The sequence below is a fragment of the Microcaecilia unicolor genome, unplaced genomic scaffold, assembly GCF_901765095.1.
Source record: "Microcaecilia unicolor unplaced genomic scaffold, aMicUni1.1, whole genome shotgun sequence".
NCBI classification, from domain to species: domain Eukaryota; kingdom Metazoa; phylum Chordata; class Amphibia; order Gymnophiona; family Siphonopidae; genus Microcaecilia; species Microcaecilia unicolor.
In genome coordinates this window covers 65,180-89,484 of record NW_021963460.1, presented here as the reverse complement: position 1 = coordinate 89,484, position 24,305 = coordinate 65,180, and the positions used below count along the sequence as shown (strand labels likewise).

The following is a 24,305-nucleotide window of genomic DNA, read 5'->3' as shown; positions in this document are numbered from 1 at the left end:
CGCCCCTTTTTTCCACCACCACCTTTTCCACCAGGGTAGAGCTTCAGCCTTCTCCCTTTTTGGTTGGCCCCCTTTTGGAGCCTCGGGGAGGTGCACCCTATTTCTCCCCCTTACCAGGTGCTCTCCTGGGGCATTCTGGGACTTGTAGTGTTCTACTCTTATGTCCCTTTTGGGCAGGATCGGAACCCCCACCGTGTCATCTTTCCCTTTTTGGTAGCTGGGGTTCCTCCCCCCCCCCTTTCTTTCTCCAGACTCCTTACCATACTCCTTACAAGTTATATGAGTTACACAGCTGAAAGAATCACTGTTCCTCCAAAAGGCATATGGGAAAAAGAAAAAAATATGACATTATGAACATGGATTCTTACATATGTTTTGTAGCACTTCCTGAAATTCAGATGACCGTCTAATGAACTACCGACAAATAACTGGTGCAGACCTGAAGCACTACTACTACTAGTACTTATCACTTCTATAGCGCTACAAGGCATACACAGTGCTGTACACCATACACAAAAAGACAGTCCCTGCTCAAAGAGCTCACAATCTAAATATGGAATGTTGCTAGTGGAATAGCAACATTCCATGTAGAATCTCCAATAGTAGCAACATTCCATGTAGAATCTCCAATAGTAGCAACAGAATCTCCAATAGTAGCAACATTCCATGTAGAATCTCAAGTAATAGCAACATTCCAGAATCTCAAATAGTAACAACATTTCATGTTCCACTGCACTAACCACTAGGCTACTCTTCCACTAGCAAAATTCCATGTAGAATCTCAAATAGTAGCAACAGAATCTCAAATAGTAGCAACATTCCATGTAGAATCTCAAGTAATAGCAACATTCCAGAATCTCAAATAGTAACAACACCCCATGTTCCACTGCACTAACCACTAGGCTACTCCTCCACTAGCAACATTCCATGTAGAAGCCTGCCCTTGCAGATCAGCAACGCGGCCGCGCAGGCTTCTGTTTCTGTGAGTCTGACGTCAGACTCACAGAAACAGAAGCCTGCGCGGCTGCGTTGCTGATCTGCAAGGGCAGGCTTCTACATTACTACTACTACTACTTATCACTTCTATAGCGCTACAAGGCAGATGCAGCGCTGTACACCATACACGAAAAGACAGTCCCTGCTCAAAGAGCTCACAATCTAAATAAGACAGGTAAACAGACACAACAACTAAGAGGGAAGGGAATTAAAGAGGTGGGGTACAGGGCAAGTGAGTAAAGGTTAGGAGTCAAAAGCAGTGTCAAAGAGGTGGGCAACAATTGTTCCGATTTACTAAATAGTTCTGCACCTTATTACTGTGCTGCTTATTTTAGAAGCACTATTTGTGTTCTAGACGTTGATAAACTGGAACTTAGACTGCCCATAGTGCATGGACGTAAATCCCGATTCTACAAAGCCAGGATATGAAAGTCCAGAACTGCAGAACATGTGTCTGGTGAGGTGGTGTGCTCTGGGCATGTTTAGGATGGGATCTGGGCGGGGCTTGGGTTGGCTTAAAATATGGATGCTTATTCCCCATTGCAGAAGGAACGTCTATGTCTAAAAATTGCACGTCTGGACTTAGGCCTGTTACCTGCAATGTCCAAGGGGCCCTTTTTGGCAAGATCTGTAACTGTTTGCATTTATCCTGTGTTTCTACCAAAACAGAACACAGGGCCAGTGCAAAACCTGTGAGATACATGCAGAGAGCGTGTGACCAACATCTGCCCTGAATGTACAGCACACAACATATACATCCCCGCCATATATGCAAAAACTGGGGTGGTGCAACCCATAGGAGCTGACTCTGTGGGTGCTTGAGCACCCCCAATATTGAGCAAATTCCTTGTATGTGTCCAGAGAGGGGTTATTTCCATTAGGCTTAGCACCCCCAATAATTTTGAAACGTTGGTTCCTACTGCAACCCATACCTATGTCCTCCCCTCCTGGCCCTGCCCCAGCAGGTCCAAAGCCCCTTCCTAGTCCTATCCCAGAGCTGGATTTACAGTGATTCTCTGGAGATCTGAGCTTCCCCCATCAGTCCTTGCAACTCAGCCACGCCTTCCTGTGACTAGAAGCCTTCTCATTAGCTGGATCCTACCTCAGCCTCTGCAATAGAAGGGGGGGGGGGGCTATAGTGGGCTAAACTCTGCAACATATCTACACACGTAGCCATCCTTCTGACTTTGAGACAGGTAGCTTACACATTTTTAGAATCCTGGAAAAATCTAGACAGTTGGCAATCCTAACCTCTTGAATCCTGAGCACATTTGACAGGGCCCCCCTAAACGTCTGGGCCCGAGGCATGTGCCTAGTTTGCCTATGCCTTAATCCACATCTGCTAATAATGGAATCATATGGTTAGGTGAAGATGTTGATTCCTTTCTAAGGGTCCCTTTTACCAAGCTGCGGCAAAAAGAGGCCGGCGCTGGCATCAGCGCGTGTTTTACATGTAAAACTTGGCGCCCGAACAAACAAACCACATCCATGCACGACCGTGGCGTCCAACAAACTGCCAAAAAAGCTGCCAACTTTTACACAGTGCTGTTCGAAGGACCTTGTTGGATTTTGTTTGCCTTTACTGAGAGTACTTATTTCTGTTTGACTCCTGAGGTAGGTGCAGTTTGCGTCGAAACACAGCCCATGTCGGGTCTGTTGAATTAAAGGACTCTCTATTGTTCTAGTCTTGAAAGCCCATTTGTTGCCAGGGTATGAGAAAGCACACACGGAAGCAACACAGCTTCATCAATCGGTTAAATTCTATGGTTGATGTTTCTGTTAAATGCCGGCCATGAGAGAGTCCTTTAATTACTTTTTGATTCTCAGCTTTCATTTTCACCGCTGATTGCTGCATACAGATTGCTTCTCCATGCTCTAGCTATATCTAAGCTAGTCTACTGTAAAGTTTCCTATGCTGGTCTTCCTCCTCTTCTCAAAAAGCTTCAGACAGTGCAAAATACGGCCATCCGTGTTCTTTCAGGTGCCCGCCGCTTCAATCACATCTCACCCTATTAAAACAGTACCGCTGGCTCACAGTTTCTTTCCATATACAATACAAGATTCTGACAATAATAACCCACAAAGTCCTTCATACTGGTATTCTATTATACCTATCGACACTGATCGTTCCCTACAGACTGGCACTCTCCCTACACCCTTCCCCTTTCCTGCTCAAGACTTGAGTCCACTCGATACTCTACTTTCTTTTTTCACTGGTCCCTCTCCAATGTTGCTTAGTAACTAAGTAAATGTAACTAGTTATTGTACTAAGTAAAAGTTTTGTTACTTTTACTTGTAAAGAAGTACAGGAAAAACGTGTTACTTTTACTTTTACCAAAGTAATAATTTTACCAATTTTTACTACTTTTACCTAGTTACTTCTGATGCCTGCAGTTAAAAGTAAAAGTAGCAGAGAGACTTAAATGATGATTCCTCAGTAAACTAAATGAAACAACATAACCCGGAACAGGATTTTGCAATTGCAAACTTGGTCGCACAAACAGTGAATCATCTATTCTTAATTTTTGGTGTTCAGGGAATACAGCCTATGAGAACAGTAGAGTTGCCTGTGCTTGTTGAACTGGTTACTAGTCTCCAGCCAAACAGAACAGTGATGAGTTTGGTGTCTTTGAAGCGGAAACACGTGTTAAGGGGAAAATAATGTGTGTTATTGCCATAATATAAGCAATAACTTTGCCCCCTAGGGCCCTGTTTACTAAACAGCGTTATAGGCCTGTTAACGTTTTAAATGCGCGTTAACCATGTATGTGCCTACAATATCCATATAGGCGCCTACATGGTTAGCGAATGCACTAAGTGTAGGCGCGCTAAAAATACTAATGCATCTTAGTAAGTTCAATGTAGATGAAATTCAGAAAATCCCAACACTTGGCACAAGAATGCTGGTTACAATTAAGAAGGTTGCAGGGCATAAAAATGCAGTTTGGGTTCTTGAAAACTCAAACAGAGCCCAAGGGCAGAGAAATGGATTGTTTTGTTCAACAATGACCACATTAAATAACAGTTCAAAATCACAAAGGCCTATCTCTAGTAATTATCTCTACTCATCCAATCATGAAAACATTTAATTACATGTCCTTCCTCTTCCCTGTAATCACAATCAATTTTTCTATCTCAGTCAAGTCTTCATCCATCCCTTAGAGCAAACTCCTTGGAATTTGACAACGACCAGTAACACTATATACTAGAAAAATGACAAAGAGGTTGGTGGCATCTTACAGACTAACCGATTTATTCAAGCATGAGCCTTTGAAGATAAAAGTCCACTTTGTCAGACTTCATTTCAGTAGAGCTGTCCCCCGGTCCTACATTTCTGCAGCACAAGAGTTTGGAAGTTATTTTAAGCAGAAATAAAGGTCAACAAATAGGTTATATGTGACACCATTTAATTAAATTAATATATTTGTAACCAATTTGAAGAAGTTTGCTTCTATCTTCACAAGAAACGAACATATTGACACAGATTTTATTTTTCACAATAAGGTAAAGGCAGTTTTATGAAACATTAAGGATTGGTATGCAGGAGAACTAGATTTAATTTTCAGACCAGACTTCTCCTCATTGGTTCAGTAGAGTCTGGAGGTGCTGCAGTACTACTGCAATGGAACGGGTAAATACAAATCAATGGTTTACTTTTTTTAAAAAGTACAAAGACTCTGTACATGGATGGGCATTTTGGATATGGCGTGTAAGTCCAATTTTGGACATTTTACTAAAAACATCCAAAATTCAAGTGGGGAATATAGCCATTTTCAAAACTGAAGAACGTCTATCATTAAGACAAGATTTAATCTACATGCAGGCATATTTTCAAAGCACTTTGGGAGGCTAAGTTCCATAGGTTTCTATGGAACTTTGGGAGGCTAAGTGCTTTGAAAATGAGCTTGATAGACATCACATGAAGAAAGCCGGTGCCAGTCTGGTTCCCACCCCTGTGGGCCAGAATTTTACAAGACCGGAACACTGTACCAGTGATTTCATAGTAAGAATCCTGAAAGGTAACTTTAAAACAATACAGGAACGTAAGACTTTTGAAGTCAGAATGATTGAATATTTTGACACCCAACAGACAGGACTTAACAAAGATCTGGGTTTTCTAGCCCATTATAAACCATAAAGTTGTATTTATCTGTTTATCACCCTCCTCTCACTTACCCACACCCATCCTGTTAGACTATCAATGAAATGCTTTGATGTCCCCATGCATACCTCTTACCTACCCCCACCCTCCCACCCTGTCAGACTGTCAAAGTAATGCTTGGATGTTTCACTTATATATACTATCTGGTACCACATTTGCTTATTTCCGATCTGACAAAGAAGGGCAACCTTCGAAAGCTAATCAAGAAATGTGTTAAGTTATGTCCAATAAAAAAGGTATCATCTTATTTTCTTTTCCATGTTTTATTTTGTTTGATTTCTATTGATAACCTTTAAGAGTGGACTAACACTGCTACCACACCTCTCCATTTTTTTTCGAAACTGGCTATTTGCTAGATGTTTTTGTGCATTAGGTCCACAGTAGTTCCGATTTGCCATGCGGCAAGCTCGTTACCGCGTGGCAACTCTATAGTAAAAGGACCCTTAAGAGCTTTTGTGTTAGGGGCGTGTCATGAGTGGAGAATGGGTGTGGAAGGCATATTGTAGTTTGTGCACTGCAAATATTGCGTGATAATTGGCACTTTTGCAGTTAACATAGAACCAATCACCCACGGATTCTATAGATGGCATCCAAAATTGAATGCTGAAATTTGGGCAAGCGCCTAAGTTGTGCGTGTGACTTAATTGGATTGGATTTATTAATTTGATATGCTGCTTAGTACAACCCCTCCTGGGAGGAAAGTCTGGAGATTCACTTTGAGTGTGTGTGATGCACTTCATGGTGTGACGTTCTGGGGGTGTGTGCGTGATGCACTTTGGTGGGGGGTGATGGGTTGGAGGATGCACAGCGGCAACCCGCCTAGGTGGAGTACAGGCTAGGAATGGCAGTGATTGTAGTTAATTGGCATCAATTAAGATTGGCACGTGTAACTGGCTGCATGCCATTCTATATGGCTTGGTGCCTAACTCTCATAGGATGTATCTGAAAAGGGGGGTCATGTCAGGGGTGCTCCGAAAAGTTGTGCTTGGAATTACAGAATACTGCCTTAACACATCTAACTTGGACACCGGTATTTACACCTGGTTTTAGCTGGCGTAAATCCGGCACCCAAAAGTTAGGCATGGGATCCGTGCCAAATGCTAGTCTATATAAGGACATGTCCTTTATAGAATATCGCTTAGCATTGAATTTTTCAGCACCAAATCTTTGGCGCCATTTATAGAAATCCCTCCTAAGTGCTTCCATGATAACGTTAAGCAAACTAGTTGCAAATTTAACATGACACTTGTAACAGCAGATACCGGGAATGCCCCTGATAAATTTGCAGCTTCCATGCGGTAAGCCCCATGTTAAGCTGCTGTAACTGCAAATTTGACCATGGTTGGTAAAAAGTACATAAGTACATAAGTAATGCCACACTGGGAAAAGACCGTCCATCGAGCCCAGCATCCTGTCCACGACAGCGGCCAATCCAGGCCAAGGGCACCTGGCGAGCTTCCCAAACGTACAAACATTCTATACAATCAAGCCATTGTGACATCACTAATGAGGTTGGCTCTTATTGGTGGAATGAGCCACTATGACATCACAATAGGTTAAATCACTGCTCTATGTAATAAAAGTGAGCCAAGTAGAGGACATAAGTACATAAGTAATGCCACACTGGGAAAAGACCAAGGGTCCATCGAGCCCAGCATCCTGTCCACGACAGCGGCCAATCCAGGCCAAGGGCACCTGGCGAGCTTCCCAAACGTACAAACATTCTATACATGTTATTCCTGGAATTGTGGATTTTTCCCAAGTCCATTTAGTACTGGTTTATGGACTTGTCCTTTAGGAAACCGTCTAACCCCTTTTTAAACTCTGTCAAGCTAACCGCCTGAATGTGCACTAAGAATTGCACATCCCTATTTGAAATCTTCCTCATTTAAGGTAGGCCAGCCCTTGCTTCCCTGCAGCATTTGCCTCCAGCATTGGAATCATCAGAGTGAATCTCTAAGAACTCTGCAATACCATCATTCTCTCTTGAAAACCTCACGCCAAAGGAATTTGGCTCAGCGGGAAGCTGTGGCTGATACAAACAATGCCGTATTGGTAACCCTCAGTAACAATGTAGCCATGGCCCTCAAGTGACAACATTAAGACAAAGGCCTCATCGCTTCCTGCAAAAAGCAGGTCTTCTCTTTCTGCTCTTCCTCCATACCCAAGATTGCTGCTTGGAAATGCATGGCACTCCTGAAGCGAATCTCAGCAAGGATAATTAGTGGGTCAGCTGACCTCAGCTGGAGATTAGCCTGGCAGGAAAAGAAGTGTCAGTATATTTCAATCCTGGCGCAGTTCTAATTGAAATCTTGTCTATCTTTTGCTTGTCAGCTGCAGAGCAGCCTGGCACCTTCTGTTAAGTGAAACATTTAGGCTGCTGCCTTGACAGCTCCAGGTGTGATTATGTTTCACAGCAAAATTACTGTCTGACACCATGATCAGTTCCATTTTTTTCCCCTTCTAGTCTAAACCTCCTTCATTAACCTTTTACTTTGCACTATTTGAATATCTAGGGCTCATGGATCACATTAGCTCTAACAGAAATGCACCGGTGCTGAGAATTTTTATTATCATGCGGCTTCGCACAGCCTGACAGCTGCTCTTGCCTGGGTTTGGCACTCTGAATATCGAGTCCTTCCCAATAGTCAGGTGCTTTATTCCTTATTCTTATTTTTATTTGGTGCCGAAAAATAGCTGCACTTTATAAAATATTAGAATAAGTGTGAAGGAATGGGCAAGCTAGCAAAATGCACCAGCTCAAGGTGGGTTGGCATAACTGTTAGTGCATTCTTTCTATAAATTAAGAAATTTTATAATCTACATAGAGGGGCATAATCGAACGGCGCCGGCCAAATAGATGCAAAGAGCAGTCCCGAACCGCATTATCGAAAAAGATGGCTGACCATCTTTCGTTTCGATAATGCAGTTGGGGCCGGCCAAATGTCAGATATGGCCGGCATCGGTTTTCGCTGATAATGGAAACTAATGCCGACGATCTCAAACCTGGCCAAATCCAAGGCATTTGGTCTTGGGAGGAGCCAGCATTTGTAGTGCACTGGTCTACGAGCGATGCACAGAAAGGCCCGCCTACCTTCTCAGAGAGAAATTTAATGGAAGGTATGAAGCAGTCAGAAAAGCAGAGACGGGACTGATGTGGTCTCTCCTGCTCCAGCCATGCCTTTCCACAACAGTAAGCTGGAGCAGAAGCGGAGGGTGTAAGGAGACCAGGCTGTAAAAAGCTGTGCAGAAGAGAGAGATCATGCCTGCTGCAGACTCAGGGGTACAGGCCGTGAGTGACGGTGAGGACATCAGGCTAAGGCTGACAAGACTCCTGCCCCAACACCGATGTGATCCTATAATCCATTGAACCAACCAGCAATGGGAGGAGAGAGAAAGCCGGGGGACGGGAGCCTCCCCCAGCCCATCTCTGCTGCTGCCTTGCATGCTGCTTCACTCCTTTTCTTGCCCTCACTGCTTCCCTGCTTCCTGCTCTCTGCCGCGGCAACAGCATCACCCCCTCTCTCCTTCCCTCCAGCTGCCCATAACCCTGTCCCGCTAAGGCCTCAGCACACAGCAGCGACAGTGGCGGCCGGCAGCAGCCCCCTATTTGCAAAGCTGAAGGGCAAGATTGGTGAAGTGAGAAGAAGGGCTGCTGGTGTGGCTGAAGCAAAGGACAGGAAATTTCGCAGAGTACCAACTTTTGAAAAAAGAAAAAAAGCTACACACGGCTTTTATACATGCCACTGGTATGTGTGTGTGAAAGCCGTGTGCTTTGGGCAGGCACATAGCAGCCATGTCTATCGAGTGGCTGAACTATGCATGTTCCGGGCTTTTCCCTACCAAGTTGTTCGCTTTTTTTGCAAGCAGCTCATTTCTATGCATGTTCTTTTGGAAATCGCTTGCTATTACCACCTCGATAATTTTTGCCGGAGTGGAAATAGCGAGCGGTTCCCTCCGGGAACCTTTGTGCATCGGCCTCTGATTCTTTCAAGTTCTTTTAATCCCAGAAGGCACCTGCCTTTAGAAAATGAAGAAGTCCTTGAAATAATATAAGTACATAAGTAATGCCACACTGGGAAAAGACCAAGGGTCCATCGAGCCCAGCATCCTGTCCACGACAGCGGCCAATCCAGGCCAAGGGCACCTGGCAAGCTTCCCAAACGTACAAACATTCTATACATGTTATTCCTGGAATTTTGCATTTTTCCAAGTCCGTTTAGTAGCGGTTTATGGACTTGTCCTTTAGGAAACCGTCCAACCCCTTTTTAAACTCTGCTAAGCTAACCGCCTTCACCACTTTCTCTGGCAACGAATTCCAGAGTTTAATTACACGTTGGGTGAAGAAACATTTTCTCCGATTTGTTTTAAATTTACTACACTGTAGTTTCATCGCATGCCCCCTAGTCCTAGTATTTTTGGAAAGCGTGAACAGAAGCTTCACATCCACCTGTTCCACTCCACTCATTATTTTATATACCTCTATCATGTCTCCCCTCAGCCGTCTCTTCTCCAAGCTGTATAGCCCTAGCCTTCTTAGTCTTTCTTCATAGGGAAGTCGTCCCATCCCCGCTATCATTTTTGTCGCCCTTCACTGCACCTTTTCCAATTCTACTATATCTTTCTTGAGATGCGGCGACCAGAATTGAACACAATACTCAAGGTGCGGTCGCACCATGGAGCGATACAACGGCATTATAACATCCTCACACCTGTTTTCCATACCTTTCCTAATAATACCCAACATTCTATTCGCTTTCCTAGCCGCAGCAGCACACTGAGCAGAAGGTTTCAGTGTGTTATCGACGACGACACCCAGATCCCTTTCTTGGTCCGTAACTCCTAACGTGGAACCTTGCATGACGTAGCTATAATTCGGGTTCTTTTTTCCCACATGCATCACCTTGCACTTGCGCACATTAAACGTCATCTGCCATTTAGCCGCCTATCAATTATGTCTGATTTCACCATAGAAACAGTTTTATTTGTATCAGATTTTTTTTTTTTTGGGGGGGGGGGGGGATCTGGGTGAAAGTGTCAGCCACAGTAAAGGTAATTTTGAGAGCAAGAGCCTTTCTAAGCAAGTTCTTGCACATCTTTGCTTTTATGACATGTATTTAAATTATATGCATGCCATTAAACATGGCTTTCCAATTTAAATGTCATCGTGGAAGCTATTTCTCTCATGTTTGGAGCAGTCATTTGTCTTCCTGCAGCTGTGTCAATGAAGTGGGGGGGGGGGGGGGGGTGATGCGGAGAAGAAATCTCTTTAGATATAGGGTTTCTGCACTTGTACAATCAACCTTGACACTCTATTCCATTTCTGACAACTTTCCTCCACAAAATACAAAAAAGATTTTAAAGAGAACAAAAAAAAAAATTAGTTGAACGGCTTTTAAAGCACAACAGGAGATTTTTTTAGAACCCTATTGAAACATTTAGCTATAAGTGTTATGCCCTTATTTGCATGGAGGCAGGCTGTTTGTTGTTTATTTATTTATTTATTATATTTGTATCTCGCACTTTCCCACTAAAAGCAGGCTCAATGCGGCTTACATAGTAACATAGTAACATACATAGAGGGGCATAATTGAACGAAAACGTCTATCTCCATGGGCGTTTATCGCCGAGAACGGGTCCGTGAAGGGGCGGACCAAACCGTATTTTGGGAAAAAATAGACGTCCATGTTTTATTCGACAATATGTGAGCTGGGCGTTTTTGTTTTTCAGCGATAATGGAAAATGAAAGCGCCCAGCTCAAAAACGAATAAATCCAAGGCATTTGTTCGTGGGAGGGGCCAGGTCTCGTAGTGCACTGGTCCCCCTCACATGTCAGGACACCAACCGGGCACCCTAGGGGGCACTTTTACAAAAACAAAAAAAAAAGGTAAAAGAGCTCCCAGGTGCATAGCACCCTTCCCTTGTGTGTTGAGCCCCCCAAATCTCCCTCAAAACCCACTGCCCACAAGTCTACACCATTACTATAGCCCTAAGGGGTGAAGGGGGGCACCTACATGTGGGTACAGTGGGTTTGGGGGGGTTGGACGACTAAGCATTAAGCAGCAGAATTGTAACAGGTAGGGGGGATGGGCCTGGGTCCACCTGCCTGAAGTCCACTGCACCCCCTAACAACTGCTCCAGGGACCTGCATACTGCTGCCAGGGAGGTGGGTATGACATTTGAGGGTGAAAATAAAAAGTTGTGAAACATCATTTTTTGTGGTGGGAGGGGGTTAGTGACCACTGGGGGAGTCAGGGGAGGTCATCCCCGATTCCTTCCGGTGGTCATCTGGTCATTTAGGGCACTTTTTGGGGCCTTATTTGTGAAAAAACAGGGTCCAGGAAAAGTGTCCTAAATTCTAGCTAAAAACGCATACTTTTTTTCCATTATCGGTGAAATGCGCCCATCTCTGTTCAGCCGATAACCACGCCCTAGTTCCACCTTCGCCACACCTCTGACACGCCCCCATCAACTTTGTCTGCATCCGCGACGGAGTGCAGTTGAAAACGTCCAAAATCGGCTTTCGATTATACCGATTTATTCGTTTTGGGGAGATAAACGTCTATCTCCCGATTTGGGTCGCAATATAGGCGTTTTTCTCTTTCGATTATAAACTGGATAGTAACATAATAGATGACGGCAGAAAAAGATCTGCACAGTCCATCCAGTCTGCCCAAGAAGATAAATTCATATGTGCTACTTTTTTATTTGTACTGTCCTCTTCAGGGCACAGACCGTATAAGTCTGTCTAGCCCTATCCCCGCCTCCCAACCACCAACCCCGCCTCCCACCACCAGCTCTGGCACAGACCGTATAAGTCTGCCCAGCACTATCCCTGCCTCCCATCACCGGCTCTGGCACAGACCATATAAGTCTGCCCAGCAATATCCCTGCCGCCCAACCACCAGCCCCGGCACAGGCCGTATAGGTCTGCCCAGCACTAGCCCCGCCTCCCAACCACCAGCTCTGCCACCCATTCTAGGCTATGGTCCTGAGGATCCCTTCCGAATTTTGTTATGTAAAGTAGGAAATTAAGTATAAACATAGTAATAGGATGGATGGGTAGGTAGAGGCAGGTGACAGAGAGGAATGTAAGGTGGGAGATAGAGTCTGGGTCAATGTCGTTTTCTCTTCGGTATACGTAAGGTAGATGGGTTCATGAGATTAATCTGGGTCCTTTGGGTAGGCTTGCTTGAATAAATGGGTTTTTAGTGCTTTCCTGAACGGTAGGTGGTCATGGATTGCTCGGATAGGTCTAGAAAGAGCGTTCCAGAGTTGGCTAAATGTTAAGCATTGTAACAGATTACATTGCCTGTGTCTTTAATTAAGGTTGTGCCCTTGAACTACAAATCACTGTAATTCTCTGTAGTTCTCTGTCATAGGCCTGTGTCCCAGATCCCTGTGTTTTATGGATTTTCTATTGGCTTGCCTTGTTCTCTGTGCATGCTGGGCTAGTTGCCCCCCACTTCTCTCTCCATAGGATCTGAAGAGTTAGTCTGCAGCATTCTCCTGTGTGAACTGAAACTTCCTCTGCCCTATTTTGTTGTATGACCCCCCCCCCCCCCCCCCACCTTGAAGCTACAGTGATGTTATTAGGATTTCACCGGTGTAAAAATATAAACAGCATATCCACTTAGCATGTTGTTTAATTACTCCCAGCTTCTCTCTTGCATAGAGAGAGGGCTGGTGCAGAACAGACTTTCATGCCTATGTTTACTAAGCGGCGCTATGGGCGGGTTAGCGATTTTAATGCACGTAAACATCAGCATTTTTCTTCCTAGCTCTGTCTTTTTGGAATTGTCTTCCTAAAGAACTTAGGCTCGAGGATTCTTACACTCATTTTCGCAAAGCTTTAAAAGCATATCTTTTTCGAGAGTCAGTTGAAACAAACATTTAAAACAGAAATAATGGAAAACCTAAATAAAAAAAAACTCTTTTAGTTTGGTGTTTTTACTAATGTTTTTATAGTTATAGTTTTATGAAATCTGCATATATGTTGTCTTTTTGTAGTGCTTTCCTATCACCAATGGATTTCAGAGTGTGTTTATCTACTGTTTTAATATTATTTTAATGTTATTTTATATTGTAAACCGTTCTGATTTAACTTGTAATAAGTGACGGTCTAGTAAATGAATAAACGATAAACGATAAATGGATTATGCGCGTTAAATGTTAACGCACCCATAAAAATGTATATGCGCGTTAGCGTTTAACGTGCCTTAAATCTATAGGCACGTTAAAAAAGCTAACGCACCTTAGTAAACATACCCCTCAGTTTGCAAGGCAAAAACTCTTGTCCAGCGCCTCTGAACTGTAAGTTATTTTTCCTTGTTTGATTACTGTATTAAAAAAAGATTTTGGTTCAAGAGTTTTGAGCCTTCTCAGAGTGATTTTCCATACTCTGGTTTAAGCTGCAAGCCAATCACACCCAGTGAAAGGGCAGAACAATAAGGTTAGCAACGAGGTCTGCCCTATTTCTTGGACTCAAGGAGAAGCTCCTTGCTTAATTGGTAGCAGTAATAGCATTGGGAATAAGGGATGCTGCTGTCACGTTGCATGTGGGGATTTGCATATTTATCCACCAAAAGGTGAAGAGTTTCAATTGGACAGACTGACTGGGCCAATTTGGTCCGTATCTGCTGAATTTTACTAGGGGCAATTTTTCAAGCTGTCCAGAAAATTACTTCCTCAATCATTTCACCAAACTCTGTGTCCGAGAGCGCAGTTAGTTGACATGTCTATGGCTCAGAGGAGGTGTAAATGCAGACTGAGAAAAGTTTGAGGTATATGAGTATGGCTATTGCAAAATAGGAAAGACACCTATATAATTCTATGACAATTCACCTATATTTAGGCTTCCAGAGGGTGCCTATGTGGCACCTGTTCTATAAAGGAAAGTAGGTACCTAGAATATTAGCATAACGGGGTATATATATAAGCATATATGTTAGATATAAGCAATTAGATCAGCTATAGAGCTGGTGTAAACGCTTGCCCCCAAGATTGCACAGATATGCGCATGTAAATTTATTTGGATTTATTTACCGCCTTTTTGAAGGAATTCACTCAAGGCAGTGTTCAGTAAGAATAAATCAAACATAAGCAATAGACAATTACAGCAGAGTACTACTTACAATGTCAGCACAGTACGTAATAGAACATTTTAATAGACAGCGTAGGGTATATGCAAAGATGGAACATATAGATAGGTAAGAGAGTAAGAAGAGTTAGAACGTAAGGTGATTAATTTAAAGAAAGTTGCACATGAGGTCAGAGATGGTTTAATATGATCTCAGCTAGGGTAGGAGTGGATAAACATGTCCTGCTGCAGTATGTGCAGACCGTGTCACTGCTTGTGTGTGCGTTTGTGAGACAGGTTAGGTTGTCCCCCTGATTCTATAAAAGTTGCCAAAAATTACATGGGCAAATTTAATAGAATAATTCTGAGCCACTTAATGCCAATAATTGGCTTTTTAACAAGCAATCATTGACTCTAATTAGATTTAATTGAGACTTACGCACCTAAAATTTACACATGGCCCCAAAAAAGGGGGCACAAAAACGGGAAGGTCGTGGGTGGATCAGGGTGTGTTTTTAAAGTTACTCTTGTAATTATAGAATATAAGTCTCCATGTGTAAATCTAGGCGCAGGCATTCAGACCACGTTTTCATTGGTGCAAATGGCAGCACTTAAATTTACAAGGGATCTCTCCACTTACGTGTTATTCTATAAACCACGCTGAATTTAGGCTCATGTGGGACTATCCACCGATATTCAGTGGCCCTTAATGAGTTAGTGTTGCTGAATATCAGTACTAACCATTAAATTAAAAATCAACAATTTTGTGGGTGTTTTGGGAATGGTGTCAGCCAGGGGTGTAGCTAGAGTTTGGCGGGAGGGGGGTCCAGAGCCCGAGGTGAGGGGGCACATTTTAGCCCCCCCCCCCGGCACCACCGACCCCCTCCGCCATTGCTGACACCCCCCGCCATTACCGCCGCCACCACCACCACCAACAACAACTTTGACCCCCCCATGCCGATGACCCTCTCGACTCCCCCTCCCGCTGCCAATTCTCCCCCGCTGTCGCCGTCGCCTACCTTTGCTGGCGGGGGACCCCAACCCCTGCCAGCCGAGTTTCTCTTCTTTCTTCGTTCTGTTTCTGAGTCTGACGTCCTGCACGTTTGCGGCGGGAGGGGGGTTCGAGAGGATTGTCAGCGGGGGGGGGGGGGTCTAGGGCCAAATCTACGGGGGCACAGGCCCCACATAGCTACGCCCCTGACGTCCAGTACACGCGCTGGAAATTTTCCGGCATGCGGTGCTAACCGGGAGGTAATTGGCAGTGTACGCGTGCTGATGATTACCACCCCCGGTTAATGCGAGAGACCTTACTGCTAAGTCAATGGGTGTTGGTAAGATCTCAGGCCCAAAATGGATGCGTACCAATTTTTATTTTGCCGCACATCCATTTTCGCCCCCCCCAAAAAAGGCCTTTTTTGCAGGCTTGCTGAAAAATGGACGTGACCGCGTCCAATACACGTGTCTACAACCAGAGCAGGCCATTTTCAGTGCACCTTAGTGAAAGGACCCCTAAGTGCTGAATAGAAGAGATAGCCGGCCGCTTAAACCAGGACACTCAATGCCACTGCTCGGAGATAGCCTGGCACTGAATATCTAGCCAGCAAAAAGACGCTGGCAACTGCCTGCTGAAAATGTACCCTATAATCAGGGATGTGCTGGTAAATTTTTAACAATCGGCTCTCTCCCTGGGCATAGCCAGTCCTGCAATATGGGGAGGGGGGCCAGGTGTGGACTGGCGGGGAGCAATGCATGACTCTCTCTTCCCCTCCCATGCGGGCATGTTAGGCATCCCTTTGCTGGCAGGGATGCCCAGCCCCAGCAGCCAATAAAAGGGCTGCCATCGCTCCCCGCTGCTTGTTTCTGGCTCTGAGCAGTAAGCTGGGGCTGTTCACGCTGCATGAGAAGGTCCCCAGCCTGCTGCTCAGAGCTGGAAACAACTGGCTGGGGATGCCGAGTCCCTTCCATCCAAGTAAATAGACTGCTGGACTCAGCATCCCCACCAGCAAAGTAAAAGAGAATTCAAGAGGGAGCCCAAGCCCACATTTTGGGAGCCACTTGTAAAGTAGCCATGGGGGGGGGGGGGGAGGGATACTTTAACAACCAGCTCCCAAAATTCTTAAAAGCTTAACAAACAGCTCTGTCACGGCCCTGAGAGCTCGCTGCAGCATACCACTGCCTATAATGCATAATGTCCAATTAATTTGTGTTTACAGGGTCATTCTGGCAAGGACAGTGTCTGGTCATGCTTACATATCAAAAATATCAGAGGAGGTGAGCCAGGGGTCTGAATTATAATGGGGGAGGGGCAAGCTAGAAGATTTACCTAGGCCATTTAATACCTACTATTACTACTATAAATCATTTCTATAGCGCTACCAGTCGTACGCAGCGCTTCACAGTTGAACATGAAGAAAAGACGGTCCCTGCTCAAAAGAGCTTACAATCTAAATCAGGACAGACAGACAGGACCAATAAGGATAAGGGTAGAAGGACACATAGGAATGATTCTAAATGGAATGTTGCTACTATTGGAGATTCTATATGGAATGTTAATGTTGCTATTCCACTAGCAGCATTCCATGTAGAAGTCTGCCCTTGCAGATCAGCAACGCGGCCGCGCAGGCTTCTGTTTCTGTGAGTCTGACGTCCTGCACGTACGTGCAGGTCGTCAGACTCGCAGAAACAGAAGCCTACGCGGCCGCGTTGCTGATCTGCAAGGGCAGGCTTCTACTACTACTATAAATCATTTCTATAGCGCTACCAGTCGTATGCAGCGCTTCACAAATGAACATGAAGAAAAGACAGTCCCTGCTCGAAAGAGCTTACAATCTAAATCAGGACAGACAGACAGGACAAATCAAGGATGAGGGTAGGACAGACAGATAGGACACATAGGGAAAAGGGACTATTGAAGAGAGGAAGACAAAATAAAGGTTACGAGCAGGTGACAAGTTAGGAATTAAAAGCAGCATCAAACAGGTGGGCCTTTCTGTGCATCACTCTCGCATGGCATCTAGAAGAACCAGCAGAAGAGATGTATAAAAATATATTAAAGACACTGGGACACACTTTTAGAAAGGGATAAGAGCACAGAGGCTGCATTTTATATGGGATTAAAGCCCATCTCTGAGCTTTATATGTCACTAACTCATTAGAACTGACCAGAGAATTATATTTTATACAGAAGAGACGCACACTTAGTAACAGAATTATAACTCCAGGAAGGACCTGTTAGGGCTGCTGCAGAGAGGCTTGATCTATGAAGTAACCGCAGCAATGAACTTTCTAACAGGCAAGATATATTATTGCACTCATAACCCGTGCTCTCTCTCCCTCACTCTCATGGAGAGCTCTCCACTGAGTTGCATGACACAACATATTGTAAGGGAAAAATCGTAATTGGAAGGATCATTCAGGCAGAGGAACTCGTCTGGAAGAAATGCTTTTGTTAAGTGAAGCGTGGAAGTTTTTTATTTTTTTTAATTTAATCTGTTTAACATTTATAGACACACAAGCAGTTTGCAGAGAGTCTGGTAGCAGTAATTTACTATTTTCCATCACTCAGTGAACCCTGAAAAGAAAATCTTCTGCCCTAAAATATTTTTAAAGGAAATTTTTAAATAAGGGGGGGGGGGGGGGGTTACGATATTTGGTGTTATTTAACCAGGCAAGAGAGCTCCTGCCCAGTTAAATAGCACTGTGTGGGTTGGAGTGGAAATACCATTTCATATCTGGCTCTGACCACTGGTTGGTGCCTGAGGCATAGCCAGACCTCGAGATGGGAGGGCTTATTTTGGTCGCCACCCCACTACCGCCCTCCCCCTCTGCCACCCAGTGCCACTGCTGTACATCTTGACTGGAGGGGGTCCTCAACCCCTGCCAGCTAAAGATTTCATCCAGCGCTGGTCTCCGGTGCCACCGCATTGCCTGCCCTGCTGTCTCTTCCCTTCATGTCCAGCCTGACATGAAGGGAAGAGAGAACAGGGCGGGGCCATGTGGTGGCGCCGCGGCAAACCAGAACTGGACAAAGTCTTCAGCTAGTGGGGGTTGTTGGGGACCCCCAAGGGCACGGGGCAAATTTGGGGGGGACCAGGCCCCCATGGCTCCACCTAGCCATGCCACTGGTTAGTGCTAGGGCAGTCTCTCCTTACATAATCAAGCCACTCAAACATATCCAAATAGGGAAAGGGAAATGGGACTTGATATATCGCCTTTCTGAGGTTTTTGCAACTACATTCAAAGCGGTTTACATATATTCAGGTACTTATTTTGTACCAGGGGCAATGGAGGGTTAAGTGACTTGCCCAGAGTCACAAGGAGCTGCAGTGGGAATCGAACCCAGTTCCCCAGGACCAAAGTCCACCACACTAACCACTAGGCGACTCCTCCACTAGCAACATTCCATGTAGAAGCCTGCCCTTGCAGCCGCGCAGGCTTCTGTTTCTGTGAGTCTGACGTCCTGCACGTACGTGCAGGACGTCAGACTCACAGAAACAGAAGCCTGCGCGGCTGCAAGGGCAGGCTTCTACATGGAATGTTGCTAGTGGAATAGCAACATTAACATTCCATGTAGAATCTCAAATAGTAGCAACAGAATCTCAATAGTAGCAACATTGTTTGTTTGTTACATTTGTATCCCCCGCGCTTTCCCACTCATAGCAGGTTCAATGCAGCTTACATATTGTATACAGGTACTTATGTGTACCTGGGGCAATGGAGGGTTAAGTGACTTGCCCAGAGTCACAAGGAGCTGCAGTGGGAATCGAACTCAGTTCCCCAGGATCAAAGTCCACTGCACTAACCACTAGGCTACTCCTCCACTCATTCCACCTATAAGAGCCAACCTCATCAGTGATGTCACGATGGCTTGATTGCCCGATACTTGGCTCACTTCTGATACTGTGATGTCATAAGAGAAAGGAAAATGGGACTTGATATACCACCTGTCTGAGGTTTTTGCAACTACATTCAAAGCGGTTTACATATATTCAGGTACTTATTTGGTACCAGGGGCAATGGAGGGTTAAGTGACTTGCCCAGAGTCACAAGGAGCTGCAGTGGGAATCGAACCCAGTTCCCCAGAATCAGAGTCTGCTGCACTAACCACCAGGCTACTCCTCCACTAGCAACGTTCCATGTAGAATCTCAAATAGTAGCAACAGACTCTCCAATAGTAGCAACATTCCATGTAGAATCTCAAGTAATAGCAACATTCCAGAATCTCAAATAGTAACAACATCCCATGTTCCACTGCACTAACCACTAGGCTACTCCTCCACTAGCAACATTCCATCTAGAAGCCTGCCCTTGCAGATCAGCAACGCAGCCGCACAGGCTTCTGTTTCTGTGAGTCTGACCTCCTGCACGTACAATGCTGCTATTAATTGGGTTTCTGCCAGGTACTTGTGACCTGAATTAGCCACTGCTGGAAGCAGGATACTGGGCTAGATGGACCACTGATCTGACCCAGTATGGCTATTCTTATGTTCTTATGTTGTATGACTCAATATTAGAATCTCTCAACGTACATCCCTCCAGTACTGCTGTATCTTGAGAAACTCCAACCATACACGGCAGAAAGAGCCCAGCTCCTCACACTGTCTCCAACACTGCACTTTTGTGCCAGGAAAAATCTTCCTCAGCCTCTCTGGCTTTAAATACCATCTACACACGAGTTTATATCCATTCCCCTTTATTATGGGAGTCTAGGACCGCTGCTTTTTAATATATTTATAAATGATTTAGAGATGGGAGTAACTAGCGAGGTAATTAAATTTGCTGATGACACAAAGTTATTCAAAGTCGTTAAATCGCGACAGGATTGTGAAAAATTACAAGAGGACCTTACGAGACTGGGAGACTGGGCGGCTAAATGGCAGATGACGTTTAATGTGAGCAAGTGCAAGGTGATGCATGTGGGAAAAAAGAACCTGAATTATAGCTACGTCATGCAAGGTTCCACGTTAGGAGTTACGGACCAAGAAAGGGATCTGGGTGTCGTCGTCGATAACACATTGAAACCTTCTGCTCAGTGTGCTGCTGCGGCTAAGAAAGCGAATAGAATGTTGGGTATTATCAGGAAAGGTATGGAAAACAGGTGTGAGGATGTTAGAATGCCGTTGTATCGCTCCATGGTGCGACCGCACCTTGAGTATTGTGTTCAATTCTGGTCGCCGCATCTCAAGAAAGATATAGTAGAATTGGAAAAGGTGCAGCGAAGGGCGACTAAAATGATAGCGGGGATGGGACGACTTCCCTATGAAGAAAGACTAAGGAGGCTAGGGCTATATAGCTTGGAGAAGAGACGACTGAGGGGAGACATGATAGAGGCATATAAAATAATGAGTGGAGTGGAACAGGTGGATGTGAAGCGTCTGTTCACGCTTTCCAAAAATACTAGGACTAGGGGGCATGCGATGAAACTACAGTGTAGCAAATTTAAAACAAATCGGAGAAAAGTTTTCTTCACCCAACGTGTAATTAAACTCTGGAATTCGTTGCCGGAGAAAGTGGTGAAGGCGGTTAGCTTAGCAGAGTTTAAAAAGGGGTTGGACGGTTTCCTAAAGGACAAGTCCATAAACCGCTACTAAACGGACTTGGAAAACTCCAAAATTCCAGGAATAACATGTATAGAATGTTTGTACGTTTGGGAAGCTCGCCAGTTGCCCTTGGCCTGGATTGGCCGCTGTTGTGGACAGGATGCTGGGCTCGATGGACCCTTGGTCTTTTCCCAGTATGGCATTACTTATGTACTTTACTATGTTTTTAGCTAGCACTATATCAGCTGGTACTAAACGCACACCTTAATAAAAGGCCCCCTAAGATAGAAATAGACACATGACTCACAGGGGCATGCTGAGGCATCCCATGGTACTTTAGACATGTGTGCATACTACCAGCATGCTAAAAAATGGAGAGGGAACTCCGTTCACTAGGTAAATCTCTCCTAACTGCACCCTTCTCCTCCACTGCTAACTCCAGACTCTGTTCCTTTTATCTTGCCGCACCTTATGCCTGGAACAGACTTCCTGAGCCGCTACGTCAAGCTCCATCTCTGGCCGCCTTCAAATCCGGGCTAAAGGCCCACCTGTTTGATGCTGCTTTTGACTCCTAACTTTTCACTTGTTAGTAACCTTTATCTTGTCTTCCTCTCTTCAATAGTCCCTTATCCCTATGTGTCCTATCTGTCTGTCCTACCCTTATTTGTCCTGTCTGTCTGTCCTGATTTAGATTGTAAGCTCTTTTGAACAGGGACTGTCTTTTCTTCATGTTCAACTGTGAAGCGCTGCGTACGACTGGTAGCGCTGTAGAAATGATTTAAAGTAGTAGTAGTAGTAGAAGCCTGCTGTTGCAGATCAGCCACGCGGCCGCGCAGGCTTCTGTTTCTGTGAGTCTGACGTCCTGCACGTACGTGCAGGACGTCAGACTCACAGAAACAGAAGCCTGCGTGGTCGCGCAGCTGATCTGCAAGGGCAGGCTTCTACATGGAATGCTGCTAGCGGAATAGCAACATTAACATTCCATGTAGAATCTCAAATAGTAGCAACAGAATCTCCAATAGTAGCAACATTCCATTTAGAATCATTCCTATGTGTCCTTCTACCCTTATCCTTATTGGTCCTGTCTGTCTGTCCTGATTTAGATTGTAAGCTCTTTTGAGCAGGGACCGTCTTTTCTTCATGTTCAATTGTGAAGCGCTGCGTACGACTGGTAGCGCTGTAGAAATGATTTATAGTAGTAGTAGTAGAAGCCTGCTGTTGCAGATCAGCTGCGCGGCCGCGCAGGCTTCTGTTTCTGTGAGTCTGACGTCCTGCACGTACGTGCAGGACGTCAGACTCACAGAAACAGAAGCCTGCGTGGTCGCGCAGCTGATCTGCAAGGGCAGGCTTCTACATGGAATGCTGCTAGCGGAATAGCAACATTAACATTCCATGTAGAATCTCAAATAGTAGCAACAGAATCTCCAATAGTAGCAACATTCCATTTAGAATCATTCCTATGTGTCCTTCTACCCTTATCCTTATTGGTCCTGTCTGTCTGTCCTGATTTAGATTGTAAGCTCTTTTGAGCAGGGACCGTCTTTTCTTCATGTTCAATTGTGAAGCGCTGCGTACGACTGGTAGCGCTATAGAAATGATTTATAGTAGTAGTAGTAGTAGTAGAAGCCTGCCCTTGCAGATCAGCAACGCGGCCGCGCAGGCTTCTGTTTCTGTGAGTCTGACGTCTTTTGAGCAGGGACTGTCTTTTCTTCATGTTCAATTGTGAAGTGCTGCGTATGACTGGTAGCACTATAGAAATGATTTTTAGTAGTAGTAGTGGTGGTGGTGTGTCTAGAGAGGAGACTGGGTGTGTCTGCGCTAATCAGTTTACGCAGCTACATTACCATTCGTGAACTGATTAACACAGGATTAGCATGTGAGTGCCCTTGCTACCTATAAAATAGGTGTCGCTAAGGGCTCACGTGCTAATTTTTGCTAATGGCCACACGGTAATGGCAACTTAGCACACGGCCATTAAATTGGAAAATGGAAAATCAGCCAGTTTCCAGCCATGGCAAAAAGTGGGCTTAACACGTGGGAAAGGCCTGCATTAAAGCCCACTTAAGAGACTGAGAGATTGGGCAACCAAATGGCGAATGGCGTTTAATGTGAGCAAGTGCAAAGTGGTGCATGTGGGAAAGAGGAACCCGAACTATAGCTACGTGATACAAGGTTCCACGTTAGGAGTCACCGACCAGGAAAGGGATCTAGGTGTCATCATTGGGTGGTGGCTAAGAAAGCAAATAGGATGTTAGGTATTATTAGGAAAGGAATGGAAAACAAAAATGAGGATGTTATAATGCATTTGTATCGTTCCATGGTGCGACTGCACCTCGCATATTGTGTGCAGTTCTGGTCACTGCATCTCAAAAAAGATAAAGTGGAATTAGAAAAGGTACAGAGAAGGGCAAAAAAAAAAACCATGATAAAGGGGATGGGATGACTTCCTTATGAGGAAAGGCTAAAGCGGTTAGGGTTCTTCAGCTTGAAGAAAAGACGGCTGAGGGCAGATATGATAGAGGTCTATAAATTACTGAGTGGGGTGGAACAGGTAGACGTGAATTGCTTGTTTACTCTTTCCAAAAATACTAGGACTAGGGGGCACGCGATGAAGCTACAAAGTAGTACATTTAAAACAAACTGGAGAAAATGTTTCTTCACTCAACGTGTAATTAAACTTTGGAATTCGTTGCCAGAGAATGTAGTAAAAGCAGTTAGCTTAGCGGGGTTAAAAAAAAAAAAGGTTTGTATGGTTTCCTAAAGGAAAAGGCCATAGACCATTATTAAAATGGACTTGGGGAAAATCCACTGCTTATTTCTAGGATAAGCAGCATAGAATGTATTGTACTGTTTTGGGATCTTGCCAGTTACTTGTGACCTGGATTGGCCACTGTTGGAAACAGAACGCTGGGCTTGATGGACCTTCGGTCTGTCCCAGTATGGCAATACTTATGTTCTTATGCTGCAAGTTTGTAAAAGGGCCCCTTAGTGAATTATTTCTCCTCAATCCACTTCATTTAATTCTATTGGAAGATCTCTCTCCCAAGCCACCGTGTCTGGAAGGATCACTTTCTCTGTGAACTCCCTATTGTAATGGATAGGTCATAAGAGATAGGGTTGACCGCCTTCTCCCCTTGCCTTCTGAATTCGACTTGATATGTTCAACACATGCCTCGTGAATGGGTTCTGTACTTCTCCTCACTCCCCTTTTCCACCGTGTCAGGGTTTATGCTGCATGACGATCTCAACACATATATCTTTATCCCTAACCACTTCTTCCTCGGAAAGCCTTCTTCGCTTTCAGACATGAACCCATTGCCTTCCTCTGCAGAATGTGCCTGGCCACTCTTAGGGATTTTCATTTTAGTTTATAAACCGCCATGATCTCTCAAGGCTAGGTAGTATATCAAATCTTAATAAACGATAAATAAAAATCAAATATAAAAACAATCTCCCCTGTAGCCGCCATAACTATCTCACTGGGATAGGCAGCATTAAACTTCAAAAGAGGTACAGTAGGGTCGGGGGA

The 24,305-nt window shown here is 44.7% G+C and overlaps 1 long non-coding RNA gene across 1 annotated transcript; it reads left to right on the top strand.

Annotated features, from left to right (window-relative positions):
• The first annotated feature begins 3,766 nt into the window (after window positions 1-3,766).
• Window positions 3,767-23,767, top strand: LOC115459336. The gene is made up of 3 exons (XR_003940252.1): window positions 3,767-3,850; window positions 17,039-17,041; window positions 23,756-23,767. It is a non-coding gene; the product is annotated as an uncharacterized LOC115459336 (long non-coding RNA).
• The last annotated feature ends 538 nt before the right edge of the window (window positions 23,768-24,305 follow it).